We start from the raw sequence: 15,122 nt of genomic DNA, 5'->3' as shown, positions 1-15,122 counted from the left end.
GCCAAGCTATATGCCATACTGGAACCCAAATTCAGGAGGCAGCACAATCCCCTACGAGAGAGGAGGGGCAGGGAGCCAGATGCCTCACAGCTGTCCAGTACAACTAGCTAATATACGGATCAGGATCTGTGCAAAGCTCTTTTCTTGCAGGGTGATTTTTTTTTTCTTTTTTTGAGACGGAATCTTGCACTGTTGCCTGGGCTGGAGTGCAATGGCACGATCTCGGCTCACTGAAACCTCCGCCTCCCGGGTTCACGCGATTCTCCGGCCTCAGCCTCTCAAGTAGCTGGGATTACAGGCACCGCCACGCCGGGCTATTTTTTTTTTTGTATTTTGAGTAGAGACGGGGTTTCATTATGTTGGCCAAGCTGGTCTCGAACTCCTGACCTCGTGATCCGCCCGCCTTGGCCTCCCCAAGTGCTACGATTACAGGGGTGAGCCACCGCGCCCGGCCGCAGGGTGATTTTAAGGCCTTTATGGGCCTTATAAAATGTTATATCCCAGATTCACTGGAATATGTACGATGAGAGCAGGTGGCATTAATATTTTGCAGTCATGAACTAATTTGTAAAAACCGTTTTGTTTACATTAAAATAGTTCAAAAGCCAGCGACACAGGGATGATTTTCCATTTAGCAGATGTGGATATTGAGGCACAGAAAACGGTCAAGCCTTCTGCCCACAGTCACCAGAAAGGAGGAAATTCAAATCTCGGGTTGTGTGGCTTCAGAGCCTGAGCTCAACCATGACGAGTTCACTGAAAAGGAAACCCCTCCTAACTCACTCCCGTTCCGGATTCCTTTAAGAACACAGAACGAAGTAAAACAAGATCAAAGCGTATGTAAATACGGACTAGAGGCTGCCGGGAAATAATCGCTGCGGTGAGTCCCTAGGGAAAGCAGCTGTCGGAGTCCTACTGCGCCTGCGTAACCCTATCTCGGCTTTCCGCCCCACGCCTTAGCGAGGCCAATCTCTAACCCACACAGGCCCAAAGTTGTCTAATGTGCGCAGGCGCCCTGCTGTGGGCCCGCCTCCTTCTCTGCCCTGCGCTTGCGCTCTTGCTCTCTCAGAGTTCTTCTCCGGCTCTTTGTACGTCACTTCCTGTTTGTGGCGCGAGAGGGCGGTATTTCCGTCTAGAGGGTGGGAGGGGGCGGTAAGCGGGGGCTGGGGGGAGGGGGCGGGGGGGCCGCGCCGCGCGAGCCGTTGGGCCTGGCTCGGAGAAGGCGTCGCCGCCGCCGCTGCGGGCGCCGTAGCCACTGCCGGGAAACACAAGGAACGGGAACCAGCGCAGCGTGGCGATGGGCGGGGGTAGAGCCCCGCCGGAGAGGCTGGGCGGCTGCCGGTGACAGGTGAGTGCGCCAGCGCGTGTCCCCGAGCGCCCTCCCCCCGCGATGGTCGCGTCCGGGCCCCCCGCGGTGCCGCGATGGGCTGTACCACCCGTGCCCGCCGGGGGGACCGCGGCCCTCGAGCCCCCCCTTCCGGAGCTGAGTGGGGGTGGCCGAGCGGGGGCGGTGGGACCAGCCGCGGGGGGCCGGGGGAGGTGGCGGCGGGCCGTACCACTGAGGCGGCGAGGGGAGCGCTGCGAGTGTGCGGGACAGGGAGCGCAGGCCCCAGCGTGCGCGGGCCGGGGGCTGGACCCGTGGGGCGCGGCGGGCAGATCGAGCCTGGCGTGCGCGGGCTAAACTCTCGAGGGGGCGCGCCGCATCAAGTGTAGAGGGGTGTACCTTTTTGGCGCTGTGGAAGCCGTTGCTGTGCTGTATTTACAGGGGTGGGGGTTCTTGGGAGCATGCTTCCCGAAGTGTGGCTGGGTAGTATCACCACGGCGTTGGGGGAGCCCTGCTTAGAACGTAGGGGAGCCCAAATCAGAGGAGGACTGTGATGTCTGTGATCTTTAAGGGACTGGGACGGGGCGGGACAGGCCCTAGTGGATTTTAGGGGCGTATTTTGGGAGGACTGTGATTCCGATTGGTGAGAAGGGGTTTCTGTTTCTTGTATTTGACGTGTGTGGGGTTGGGGGTTTACACTGAGCTCAGCCTTTATTGAACTTCTTAACGACTTTGGAGGGAACGTCATGGTTCCTGGGGTGCTTTGGACCACGGAGGTGCTGCTCTGGATTCCATTACCCTCTCAGATTTTTCACCAGGCAGTAACAGTTCTTTCCTTCCATAGGGGAGGGAGGAAAGCTGCGTTGGAAGTCACTGAAGTTGTCTGAGCTTTAGGCTCCACATTCGGAAGAGGAAGAGGGATTAGGCTTGGATTTGAGGAGCCGTGCCCCTGGACCAGCTTGTTAAAACTTGGGAGGAAGGAGTGTTTGGGGGAACACCTCTTCCCCCCGGGAAAGCTTTCTGGGGGCATCTTGATCTTAGGATTGTGAGGACTTCTTCTCATTTGGAGACCTCTTGGGCTCAACAAGATGCCTGGGCTGGAGTAACTAGGGCCTCCAGTGGGCTGCTTTTCAATGTCATCCACTCCTACTTTTCCAGAGAAGCAGGAGTTCACTCGTGGGCTGACCTTGGTTGGCAGTGGATGTGAAGGGTCCGGGAACCAACGCAGACCATTACATGCTCCTCTGTCGCTGGCCACGAAGCTGTTTGTGTCTCCCGGTTACCAGATCAGTCACACATCATGTTTACACTTCCCACCAAGGCAGTCACAGTTGGCCTTGCAGTGAGGCCGGGAGCTGTTTTCCCAGCTGTTCCTCTTTGCATAGGCCAAGGGGACTTGGAGGGGGGTGCCCCTGGCCCAGCCTGGCCCAAGGAGGAAGGCTGCTCTGAAGGGCTTCGGACAGTCGATCCCCCGTGGATCTGGTGTCTTATTGTGGTCTGTGGACTGGTGCTGGGAGCAGCCAGCCCCAGAGGTCTGTGGCCAGTGTCCCTGCTCCCTAGGCCAGATCATGACCTTGGCTTGCCCTGTAGCCTTTGCTCTGGGTCTGGAGTTCCCGGAGGACTGGCTGCAGTCCCTGATTGACCCAGCAGACCTGGGCTGGTGATGTGGTCGGAGGGGGCAGACGGTTGCCCCTAGTACGCAGCAGTGATTTCCAAGCTGACTGGCTTCCGTGCCTTGTGGTTCTGGGGAGAAAGGTCCCACAGTCTGTGAGGCAGTAGGGGCTCTGTATAATTTTTCTCCACTAGGGTTTTGTTCCGCTGGTCCTCTCCTTCTGCCACCTTTTAGAGGCTTTGCCTGATGGGGCTAACAGCGGCAGTGAAAACAGTAATCACGAAATTGATGGCTGACAGTAACTGAATGCATTCTGTGGGCCACACACTGTTTGGAATGCTTCTTAGAGATAAACTTGCTGAATCCTTGAATTCTAGAGCGGTAGGCGCTGTTGTTATGCTTTCCCTTTTAGATGAGAAAACAGCAGCTCAGAGAGGCAAATCATTTCCAGAGCTAGTGGATGCCCAGTGTTTATAGCATTCACCCCATGCCAGGCGTGTGACAGGGCTTTTGCACATGTGACCTCACTTAAGTCTCAAAACGTACCTGTGGTTAGGCCTATTTGGTGGAGAGCTACAAGCTAGTTAGAAGTGTGATACCATTTTACAGATGAGGAATCATTTCACTCACTGTGAAGTGTAAAGATTTCCCTGAGGTCTCATAGCTGAAGTGGTAGAGGTGTGATGTGAGCCCTTGGCCCACCTTGGCCTCAGATCCTCTTGTCAAGGAGAAACTGGAGCAGTGGCTTTTGTCTATGAGCATATACTCTGCCCAGCCCTGTGCTTCGGGTTTTATATGGTATTTGTGTCCTTTTTTTGCAGTCTGAAATTGAAGTTCAGAGGAAGAATTGCCTTCCCCCAGGTCTTATCAGACCCTATGGGCGCCAGGGTGGGATTTGAACCCAGGTCACTGAGCCCCTAGTGCCATGCATTCCTTGCTCACCAGGTTCCAGGCTGGGTGAAAGGAAGGAAAGACATAGGATAGAGTCACCTCTGTCCTCTGTCCTCCACCTATAGAGGTGACTATCCTATGTCTTTCCTTCCTCTCACCCCTGAGTCTCAGGCTGCCCTGAGCACCTCTGCCTGCAGCCAGTCCAGCAGTTCTTGGTCCCTCCTCAGAGTGGAGCCAGGGCATCCTTTAACGCTGGGCAGGTGTGTGCTGGGAGAAGAAGACAGCAAGAGAGCCATGCGGGAGGTGACACAGCTACCAGGGACCTGCGTTGGCTAGCGGCAGGATGGAGAAGTGGGTTCTAGCTCTGTGGCCTCAGACCACACTGTTCACTCCCATGCATTGGTCTCAGAAGGACACCCACCTTGGGCTGTTGTGAGGATTAAATGAATTAATCCACGAGAAGCTCCGAGAACGGTGCCTGGCACTGTGTAAGTCTTGGTTGGCAGTCATGATTATGTTATGGAACTGAGGCATCCAGCCTCCCCCACCCCCTACTTTTGGTCCCCTTGAGCATTCCAGGATCCAGCTCCCCAGCCTGGCCCAGCTAGGATCCAGAACTTCGATGTTCTGGTTTCCAGCCTCTGTAAAGAGCTGCATGGAAGCGAGTGAGAGCACAGGGTTCAAATCCAGCCCTGCCACTCCATGGTTGTGTGATCTTGAGCAGGCTTCCCAATCCTTCTGAGCTCCTTTCATCATCGGTGTCATGGGGAGGATGATAATTCCCACCTGATAGGATTATTGTGAAGGTTGAGTGGATTAATTTGTGGGAAGCATTCATAACTATGCTGGCATACAGTAAGCCTACCTGAAACGTCTCCTCACTGAGAAGAGTGCCCGACACATGGTGAGCCGTTGGTATATCTTAGCAATTGTAATTCTTAGTATTTCTGCCAGGACTTTGAAGGCCCTTGCCAGTTCACAGAACCGTGTCAGAGAGCACTAGGAGGAAATCAGGGCTGAAATTAGCATCTCAGTTTTCCAGATGCAGAAACAGAGGTTGGAGGAGACATGCAATCAAGACAGAACTGACAAGGGCAGCTCCTGGGCTCACTCCACTTCTACACAGTGGCTTTGCAGCCCTGAACCCCTGCAAGGTAGACACATTTGAGTCTTTTCAGAGGTCAGGCTTTGCTTTTTTTTCTTTTTTCTTTTGAGACAGGGCCTCACTCTGTCACCCAGGCTGGCGTGCAGTGGTGTGATCACAGCTCACTGCAGGCTTGACTTCCTAGGCTTAAGTGATCCTTCCACCTCATACTCTTGAGTAGCTGGGACTACAGGTGCATGCCACCATGCCCAGTTAATTTTTAAATTTTTTTGTGGAAACGGGGGTCTTGCTGTGTTGCTCAGGCTAGTCTTGAACTCCTGGGCTCAAGTGATCCTCCTGCCTCAGTCTCCTGAGTAGCTGGGACTATAGGTGCATGCCACTGCCCCTGTCCACCACAGCTCGCAGTTCCAGGAGTGGCAGGAAGGCTGGGCTTGGGCAGGAGAGCAGCAGAAGTGCCTGCAGGGGTTGGCAGGGGCTGTGCTGCACTGGCCTGTGGGCCTGGGTGAGAGGCGAGGATGGATCCTAAGGGTATTGTGGAGCCGAGGAAAAGGTTTCACTCACCCACCACCATTTACTGAGCGCCTCCTGTGTGCCAGCGTTGCATCAGTACTGGAAATACAGCGGTGTGCTTGTCAAAGTCCCTATCCTTGTGGGGCTGAGGGAGGCCAACCCGAAACAAGTGAATAAGCAAGGAGCCGGTTAGAAGGGGAGGTGCTAGGCAGCGAATTCAAACCGGGTGACAGACTGGGCACTTTAGATGCATGCGGCTGCGCGGAGGGCCTCTAAGCTGATCCCAGTTTGGCAAGGTGAGGCAGTCATGTGGGATGGGAGGAGAAGGAACAGCCCTCCAGGTGGAGGGAACTATAGTGCAAAGGTCTGAAGGGAGGACAGAGCTTGGTGAGGTGCAGGGACAAACCTCACGGAGGCCTGTGTGGCTTGGCAGAGCGAGGGAGCAGGGAGGAGATGAGTCCAGGGGCTGCGGGGCAGGCAGGGCCCTGTCACTGGGAGCCTTGTGGACTGTCTGTGAAGGAGTTTGAAATTTCAGCAGGAACAGCCTGGTCAGATTTAGGGTGTTAGTAGGTGACACAGGAGAGGGTCACAGGCTCCTGCCTGGGGGGGTGGGTAGATTTAACTGAGCGGAGCAGGGCATTTCACAGGCCTCCCACTTCCCCTCGGATAGCATCACTGCCTTACAGCCAGCAAAGGCCCGAGGGTTGCCTCCCTCTCCTGTGGTTTTCACACCGTGTTCCCCAGAGCCCGTGGCTGTTACTTTTAGGGAAAGAGGAGGGGAGGCTCGTTGGGCTGATTTCTCTGCCCTTCCCTCCCCAACCCAACCAGCCGGACTAATACTGAATAGCAACGCAGAGCAGCAGTCACACCTGATACAGACAGCACCCGCTGACCCTGCGTCCACGCTACGGTGGGCCTGCAGGCCTGCGCCATTCCCGGTGCTCCTCTGGAATTGGAAAGAGCAGGTCTTGTGACTGGCGCCCAGCACCCAGGTCTCTGGCGGGCCTCAGGTGTGGTTGATATTACGAAGGCAAAATAAATGAGGGCCAGGTTGAGAGTGTGGGCATGTTTCTCCACTGTAGCTGGGTGATCAGGGAGGACCTCCCTGAGGAGGTGACGTGTGGGCAGGGACTGGAGTGCCGTGAGAGAGCCATGGGAGTATCTTGGGGAAGACATGTTAGACCCGGGAGGAAGCTTCTCTGATTCCCGCCTTACAGCAGTGAGAACTGAAGCCTGGAGAGCCTCTGCAGCTTGTGCTGGGTCCCCCAGCCAGGAAGTGTTGGGGACAGGTTATGAATCTGGGCCTCCAGAGATTCCTGCAGCACAGCTCAGTAGCCCCTGGTGAGTGTGACTTCTGATCCCACCCATGGGCTCACCCCTAAGGCTTAGTGCAGGAGCAGACGCCCTGGCGTTTGTTTTTTTTGAGGTGTGTTCCCGGGTATCTTCCTAGAAGGAGCACAGCCTCTCAGAACAAATCTCTAGGGTCCCCAGAAACCCCCTGGGATGGGTTGGGATGGAAAGGAGTGTCTTTCAGACTTAAGCTCCGAGCCCCTGGAGGACCCAGGGACACCCCTCCCCGGGCCTCTCTTCAGCTTCCCAGAGCTCTCCGCGGAAGGCCCTCAACCACAGGCCTCCGGGCCGCACGGTGGGGTGGTTCCATGGCAGGCTCTTCTGGATAGCCAGCCAAGCAGCGAGAGGCCCAACTGGGGGAGACAGCCTGGGAGCAGGACCAGGAGGGAGGGAGCGAGTGTGGGAGGGGTGCTGGGTGGGAGCTCAGCCTGGCCCCCTTGGGGCAAGACCCACTGCCAACTCGGCACCCACAGCAGGGCCCGGGTGCTCTGAGTGTGCCGAGTAAGGGACGGCAAGCCAGGCCGGCCAAGAGGAGACTGCATGTCAGAGGTCCCCGCAGGAGTTTCTTCAGCCCAGCCGTCCTGCCGGAGAAGCTCGTTCGCAGATGTTGTTTCTAAGGGTGAGGCCAGAAACCCAAGCCTTCCTTGGTTTGCCACTTCGTGGGCCCTTTCTGAACGGGCTGGGGCAGTTCCTGCTCCCCGGTTCTCCTCTCCAGCCTGGCTTTGAGTTCTTCATGGTCTGGTGGGTCATTGGTGTACCGTTACCCAGCTGGGGCTGCTGAGTGGCCTGGTCCCAGGGGCAGCTGACATGGGTGAGAACCCTGCTCCTGGCACCCCTCTTGGTGGCCGTGGAACCCTGGGGCCTTATTTCATCTCCCTAAGGTGCAGTTTGCCCAGCTGTGAACGGGAACCTTCCTGCTGAGTGGGGTGGTGGGGAGGATGTAGGGAGCTGCTGTGTTGGAAAGCACGAGCCTCCTGAGGAGGTGTGGGATGAATTTGGGCTGATGCTGCTTCTGGTGATTGCCAGACAGGACTGAAGGCACCTGAGAGTACAGAAGGGGCTCTGCGGGGCAGTGGGCACGGGCTTGTTGTTGGTCCTTGGGAGAGAGTGGTGGGGCCTGTTAGCTGATGGGAGGGCTCCAGACAGGAGTATGAATCACTCCCACCGCTGCACTCCTGCCCAGCCAGACACTGTGTATGAGCTCTACAGACCTGCACAGCAGCCTGGGAGGTGGGCAGTGTTAGCACCCCCATCTTGTAAATAGGAAACAGGCCCAGGGAGCCACATAGAATGTTGGGGTCATTCTCGTGAGTAGTTTTCTCCTCTGTGTGCTGGGCACTGCTGCAGAGCTTGAGGTGTCTGCTCTTACTCCTCTTCACCACAGCCTGGCAGCTTGCTGTCACGATTGTCCCTGTTTTACTGGGGAGGAAACAGGCATGGAGAGGTTGTTGGATTTGCCCAAAGTCCAATAGGCATGACGGTTGAACCCTGCTCTGTCAGCGAAGCTGCCTTTTGAAGAATGCCTCATCTCCTTGTCCTGCCTGCTGTGACTGGAGTTGTCGCTGTTGTCATCAGGATTTCTTTCCTGCTTTCTCTTCTCCTAGACAGACCTGGCACAAAGTAGGCCTCAGTCATCTAGAAATGACTCCATTCCATGCCTGCTCGGGAGGTGGGGTGTGGCTGCTGCTCTCCACCCCCAATACCATGGCCTTGGCCCCTCCTTTTCCCAGAGCCCAGGGGGAAGGGATGAGGATGGGAGGCACCCTGTCCCCGCTGCCCTGGGGGTCTGATTGCTGAACAGCCTCAGGAGCCAGCCCTTGGCTGTTCTTGGTCATTAGTGTATTCCATCCATCACCAAATATTGATTGAATAACTACTGTGTGCCACGTGTAGTTCTGGATGCGATCAGAGGTGGCAGAGAGGTTGTGTTGGCCTGTGAGTGCTTGGTGTGGCTGAAGGAGGGGACAGAGATCTAGCTGGATCTAGAGTGGAGAGAGGTTTGGGAAGGCTGCTGAGGAGCCCCTGTGATGTGAGAGCCCGAGGAGGTGGGCTGGACAGGGGTGCAGCCAGGTAAAGGCCGCAAGGGGTGGTGGAACAGCAGGCCCATGTGGTTGGAGCCGGGGGAGTGGGTGAAGGGGAGAGAGCAGGGTGGCAGGGCTCAGGGCCTAGGCTGTGGTGTGGAGCCAAGGCTTTATCCCCAAAGAGGAAGGACACAGGTGGGTGGGGAGGGACCTGTGTGGGAGAGAGCTGGCTGGATTCAGGTGGCAGCCAGGGATGGAGAAAGCAGACCATATTCTGCTTTGGAGACAGGGTCCCCTAGAGCCCAGCTTCTCATACTGGTGTCCGAAGGCCTTGGGGGTTGGGAGGAGGTGTCTTCAGGGCGTTGACTCTTTTTAGCTGTGTGTTTTCATTTAGATGATATTTTCAAAAAGTTAATAGGGGTATGTTGGAAATTATCGGGATAATTCCTTTAGAACCAAGTAGTGACAGCAGTAACCTTAGCTGCCACTCCATGGCTCTGACAGGCTCAGGATGGCCCCTCACTTCAGAGTCCTTTATGTAATTGCTACCCGTTTTTCAAGCACTGGCCTTGTCCCCAGCTGTATGTGAAGCCATCTCATTGGGTCCCCAGGACAACCCATGGTTATCAGAAAAATTATCTTTTTAAATTTTTCATTATTTTTTTGAGACAGGGTCTGGCTGTGTCACCCAGGCTGGAGTGCAGTGGCACCATCATGGCTAATTGCAGCCTTGACCTCACGGCTCAAGTGATCCTCCCACTTCAGCCTCCTGAGTAGCTGGGACCATAGGCACGCACCATCACACCTGGCTAATTAAAAAAAAAAAATTTTTTTTAAATAGAGATGGGAATCTCCCTATTTTGCTCAGGCTGATCTTGAACTTTTGGGCTCAAGTGATTCACCTGCCTCAGCCTCCCAAAGTGCTGGGATTACAGGCGAGAATCACTGCACCTGGCCTACAAAACTTATCTTTTGAGATAACATAAACGCGTGCTTGGGCAGATTGTTAAGATTCCATTCTACAGGCCAGGCACAGTGGTTCACACCTGTAATCCCAGCACTTTGGGAGGCCGGGGGCGGGAGGGTGGATCACGAGGTCAGGAGTTCAAGACCAGCCTGGCAAGATGGTGAAACCCCATCTCTACTAAAAATACAAAAATTAACCAGGCATGGTGGTGGGTAATTTTTATCCCAGCTACTCGGGAGGCTGAGGCAGGAGAATCACTTGCACCTGGGAAGCAGAGATTGCAATGAGTCAAGATCTGGCCACTGCACTCCAGCCTGGCAACAGAGCGAAACTCTGTCTCAAAAAAAATAAAAAAGAAGATTCCATTTTACAGATGCGGAAGCTGAGGTTCAGAGAACCTGTGTAGTGTGGAAGTGGTAGAGTCAGGATTTGAGTTGGCTAGAGGTGTGAGTTTGGGCCTGAGTCCTGTTCCAGTTCCCCAGGTAAGGCGTTGGGATGCGGGAGAGATGGGGTATAGCATGGGAGCTTCTAGCCGGGCTGGGATGATCTGGCTCCTCTTGGGCCTGTGAGAGTCACACTCCCGCCTCCTGCCTTTAGGCTCCTGGTGCTTAAGCTTAATTAGCAGGGATTCTGCACTCCAGAATGGTAGCTACTAGCCATGTATGGACTTTTTTTTTTTTTTTTTTTTTTTTGAGACGGAATCTTATTCTGTCACCTAGGCTGGAGGGTGGTGGTGCGATCTTGGCTCACTGCAACCTCTGCCTCCCGGGTTCAAGCAATTCTCTGCCTCAGCCTCCCGAGTAGCTGGGATTACAGGTGTCCACCACCACGCCTGGCTAATTTTTGTATTTTTAGTAGAGACAGGGTTTCATCATCTTGGCCAGGCTGTTCTTGAACTCCTGACCTCATGATCCACCCACCTCAGCCTCCCAAAGTGCTGTGATTACAGGCATGAGCCATCATGCCCGGCCTCACATATGGCTTTTTAAGTTTTAATTAATTACAATTAAATAAAAGTAAAAAGTCAGTTCTTTAGTTGCACTGGCCATCGTTCAAACGTTTAGTAACCACGTTTCCGTCGTTACGGAAAGGTCTGTGGGCTAGTTCTGCTCTGGTTGCGGCCCCTGTCCTGCACCCACTCGCTGTGACTGTGTGCATGTGACTCTCTCCCTGGGCCTCAGTTTTCCCATGTGAGGAATGGGGATAGTAACACAGGCTGGCTCTGAAGATGAACATTAATCCATGCCTGGTGCTTTGTGAGCACTCACTGAGTATTAGCCTTGATGCAGACCCACCGGTTTCTCCTTCTGCCACTGGGCCCTGTCCCGGAGCTCCCAGGGAGGTGGTGGCGATGCAGAGCGACGTGGGTCAGGGACGCCCCATGCAGTCCGACTGGAGGGCTCCCGCGCATGTGTGCACATCAGGGACGGTAAGGGAGGGCTGGCCGGGATGTAGGAGGAGGTGACACAAGATGGGAGGTGGCCCTGTCTCTTGGGAGCAAAGGCAGAGGGAGGTGGAGGCCACTAAGGGCTCGGAGGACAGGGGTCCGGGCTCCTTGGCTGTGTCCCTGCTGTCTCTCGCTGTAGGTATTCACCGAATCTCTCCCATTCTCGGTTTTCTCATCTGCTGCATACGGGTCCTCATGGTTCTCAACTGAGGCCTGTGGCGAGCCCATCAGGCCAGTGCCCAGGGCTTATTCTGAGGACAGCTCCTGGAGAGGAAGGCTGTCTCCCTAAGGACTCCTGCCCCACCCTGGGTGCAAGGGGTTCCACCTGCTGCCCCTCCCCCACTCCCCAGCTCTCCTCAGGCTGAGAGTTCCCCTCTCACTCCAAATAAGAGCCACAGTGCTGACAGTGGCCCCCAAGGCCCTGCCCAGCGGTCCCCAGCTTCCTCTCTAGCTACATCTCCCAGCCCTCCCCTTCACCAGCTCCTGTGGGTGCCTCAGCCCTGCTCCTCCCCTGCCTGCCTGCCTGCCTGCCTGCAGTGTTCCTCCTCAGGTCTTCCCCTGGCGCTCTCACCTGCTTCCGGTTCTGCTCAGACTGCACAGCCTCAGTGCGCCGTTCTGTCACCATCCTGTTTTAAATCGGAAACCCCTGTTCCCTTTCCCTGCACTGAATCTTCCGAGTGCTCCTTTTCTCCATGGCATTTGTCAGCTTTGGCTATCCTAATTTGTTTATATGTTTATTTTTTATTTTGCTGCCTGTTCCGTCATCCCCCCGGCTCCCCAATGGCAGGGAGTTCTGTTTTGGTCACTGCTGAATCCCTGGTGACCCGAGCAGTGATGACGCAGGGTTGGTGTGATATCTGTGGAATGAATGAATGCAGGACTTTTTGTTTTACCTTCACTTAGCACAAATGCTGTGGTTCTGTTCACCACTCCTGCCTTGAAATAATGAAAGCTATGGGCCCATCCCTGTGCTGAGTGGAACTGGGGACACAATGGGGGCTAGGACAGACTGTGTCCCTGCCTTGTGGAACTCACAGTCCAGTGGGAGAGGCGACATTACCCACATAGTCATGCAGGTGACAGAGGCAAGTGCTGTGAGGGGAAGGGAAGGCTGAGCTCTGAGGGTCAGCTGCTGGTGGGAGGTCAGGGAAGGCCTCCCTGAGGAAGATGGGTGAACAGAGTGCCAGGCAGGGGGTATAGCAGGTGCAAAGGTCCTGGGATGTGAGAGCGGGGAGTCTTCCTGGGGCCAGGAGAAGGGGAGATTGTGTGTTGGAGCGAGCAGACGAATGAGGCTGGAGAGCAGGCGGGGCCAAGGCAGATGGCCCCTGGCAGCCTCCGTAGGGGCCTTGGACATGATCCATGGGCCCTGGGGAGAGGTCCTGAGCAGGGGAGGGACAGGGTCAGAACTGCCTGGAGGATCCTGCTGGTCGCAGCGTGGAACTCTCAGGATGTGTGCAGCCCGTGGCCAGGCAGAATAGAATATTTGACATGATTTCTGTGGGTGCTCTAAGGCCCTGGGTGGTGTGAGGGGGAAGGTGTGTTGGGGGGGTGGCAGGGAGGAGAAGGAATCTGCTCTGTGCTTATTCTTGTCCCTGTTTCTTTTGCAGCCTGCCCACGGCTTCAACCTGCCTCCAGTCCCACCTGCTCCAAGCAGACAGATGGGGCGAGTATGGGGAGTGTGGGGAGCGTGTTTAAAAGAAAAAAGAAAAAAAAAGTCTTCTTTTTTTGAGGTACCCAGACCTTTTCAGGAAAAAAAAAAAAAGTCTCTTCTGTGCCACCTTCTCACCAAGGAGGTAGAATAGGTAAAAAATTCACCTGTTCAGAAACATACAGTATAGAAAGTGAAGTTTCCCGTGTCTCCACCCATCAGAGGAAATAATGATTTTTTTTTTTTTTTTTTTTTTTTTGAGACGGAGTCTTGCTCTGTTCCCCAGGCTGGAGTGTAGTGGCGCAGTCTCTGCTTACTCCAACGTCTGCCTCCTGGGTTCAAGCAATTCTCCTGCCTCAGCCTCCTGAGTAGCAGGAATTACAGGCATCCGCCACCACACCCGACTAATTTTTGTATTTTTAGTAGAGACAGAGTTTCACCATATTGGCCAGGCTGGTCTCAACCTCCTGACCTTGTGATTTGCCCGCCTCAGCCTCCCGAAGTGCTGGGATTACAGGCATGAGCCACCGCGCCCAGCCAATGATGATATAATATTTGATACGTGTTTAGCAGTTGCCCTTTCTGGCTCTTTTGGGAGGACTTTATGTGGATTAACTCACTGAACCCTCCCAATAGCCTTAGAGGTATGTGTGGTTATTATTTCTGATATACAGATGAGAAAACAGAGGTGAAGAAAGGGAACGTGACTTGGTGACTTGCCCAGGGTCCCACAGCAGGTGACACAGCCAGGGCTGAAACGCTGGCATTTGGTTCCTGAGGCTGCCTTGACTCCTGTACCCACTCTCCTGCCTCTGTTAGTGTGGGGTATTTCCTTCGGATTTCTTTTTTCTGTGCGTGTGAGATTTAAACACATACCTCCTCATGCCCTGAAGTCTAAGACAGTGTGTCCTATAAGGTCCATTATTGATCATACAACTGCTTTTCTGAAAAGAATGCAATAGGTGAGTTTTATCCATGGATTGCGAGGTACATGCCAATCTCAGTGACGTCAGCATGTGAAACAATACACATATTGTAGAATTGAGGTGACAGGACATGTGCGTGTGTGTCTCAGAAAAGGCATCCCACCTGAGTTCTGTTGTGCCGTGAGCCTTCGTTAGCGAATGCTGATGGCCTTAGTGTCGGCACAGCGGGGCTGGTTTCTGTGTTTCCGTGCTCAGGATGGCTTGTTGTGTTGCGTGGCCAGACCCTCTTCACGCGCTGGGTGCTGTGCTGAGCCCTTCCCTGTGTGAGCCTGTGATGAAAGCCCTGCTGTCTGTCCTTGCAGGGACAGGAGGAAACAGAGGCTTGGGAGGCTAGAAAGTGGGCAAGAGAGGACCCCAGTCCAGGTCTGCCTGACTCTGAAGGCTGTGTGGCACGGTGTCGTGGGGGAGCCGGGCCGCCTGTACTCCTGAGATCAGGTCATAGGACAAGTCATTTCACTTCTGTGCCTCAGTTTCCTCATTATCATAGAAACAGTAGGAATGTCTGCCTCAGAGGGTTGCTGTGAGGGTTATATTGGTATGTGCAAAGCACTCAGATGGGCCTGGCACGTGGTATGGGCTATGTGAGCCTTGCTCTTTTTAGTAGTCATGTTATTAACCAATATTATAGCACCGGACCCCTGTTGTGAGCTTTTAGATTGGTGCCAGGTTTCCCTATTTCAGCAGTACATACTTAGGACAGCGGTCCTCAGCTGGTGGTGGTTTTGTACCCCAGGAGACATTTGGTGATGACTGAAGACACGTGTGATTGTCATAACCAGGGGAGGGTGTGCTGTTGGCTTTAGTGACTGGAGACCCAGGATGCTGCCAAACCTCTTGAGGGTGCAGAAGAGTCCCCACATCAGGGATTCTCTCTCCCCAAATGTCACTAGTGCTGAGGCTGAGAATTCCCACCTTAGAACCTTTGTGCCCTGGCACTGGCATTTTCTGCAGGAGAAATTCCTCCAAGCACATGGACATTTTCCACTTTATCAATTTTACCAGAATGCCCTCACAAGACGCTGGGACCAGTTTGTAGAGTGGTGAATAACTTGTGGCAGATGAGGGAGCTGGTTCCCTCCTGTCTTGCCCCAGGTGCCTTTCTGCTGAGTTCCCATGAGCAGATGCCACCTGTTACACCACTAGTTCCTGTTGTCTTTGGCTTTTTTTGAATTTTTTTTTTTTTTTTTTTTAAGACAGAGTCTGGCTTTGTCACCCAGGCTGAAGTGCAGTGGCACAATCTCAGCTCACTGCAACCTCTACC

At 54.5% G+C, this 15,122-nt stretch overlaps 1 protein-coding gene across 20 annotated transcripts in view; it reads left to right on the top strand.

The window, feature by feature from the left end:
• The first annotated feature begins 1,169 nt into the window (after positions 1-1,169).
• AKT2 (AKT serine/threonine kinase 2) overlaps positions 1,170-15,122 on the top strand; it is a 50,901-nt gene continuing 36,948 nt past the window's right edge. For 3 of the 20 annotated variants that reach the window (XM_005589248.5, XM_065534352.2, XM_065534347.2), the window contains exons 1-3: positions 5,822-6,783; positions 7,266-7,411; positions 12,835-12,957. The gene's annotated coding sequence lies outside the window, so the exon portion shown is untranslated. Of the gene's footprint in view, positions 1,349-4,867; positions 4,982-5,687; positions 5,739-5,821; positions 6,784-7,243; positions 7,412-12,834; positions 13,030-15,122 lie in introns of those variants that run through there. The other 17 variants (XM_065534363.2, XM_074023519.1, XM_074023516.1 and 14 more) reach the window with 11 other exon arrangements.

The sequence above is a fragment of the Macaca fascicularis genome, chromosome 19 (genome assembly GCF_037993035.2).
Source record: "Macaca fascicularis isolate 582-1 chromosome 19, T2T-MFA8v1.1".
NCBI classification, from domain to species: Eukaryota; Metazoa; Chordata; class Mammalia; order Primates; family Cercopithecidae; genus Macaca; species Macaca fascicularis.
The sequence above is the reverse complement of the archived record's forward strand: the minus strand, read 5'-3'. Positions and strand labels throughout refer to the sequence as shown.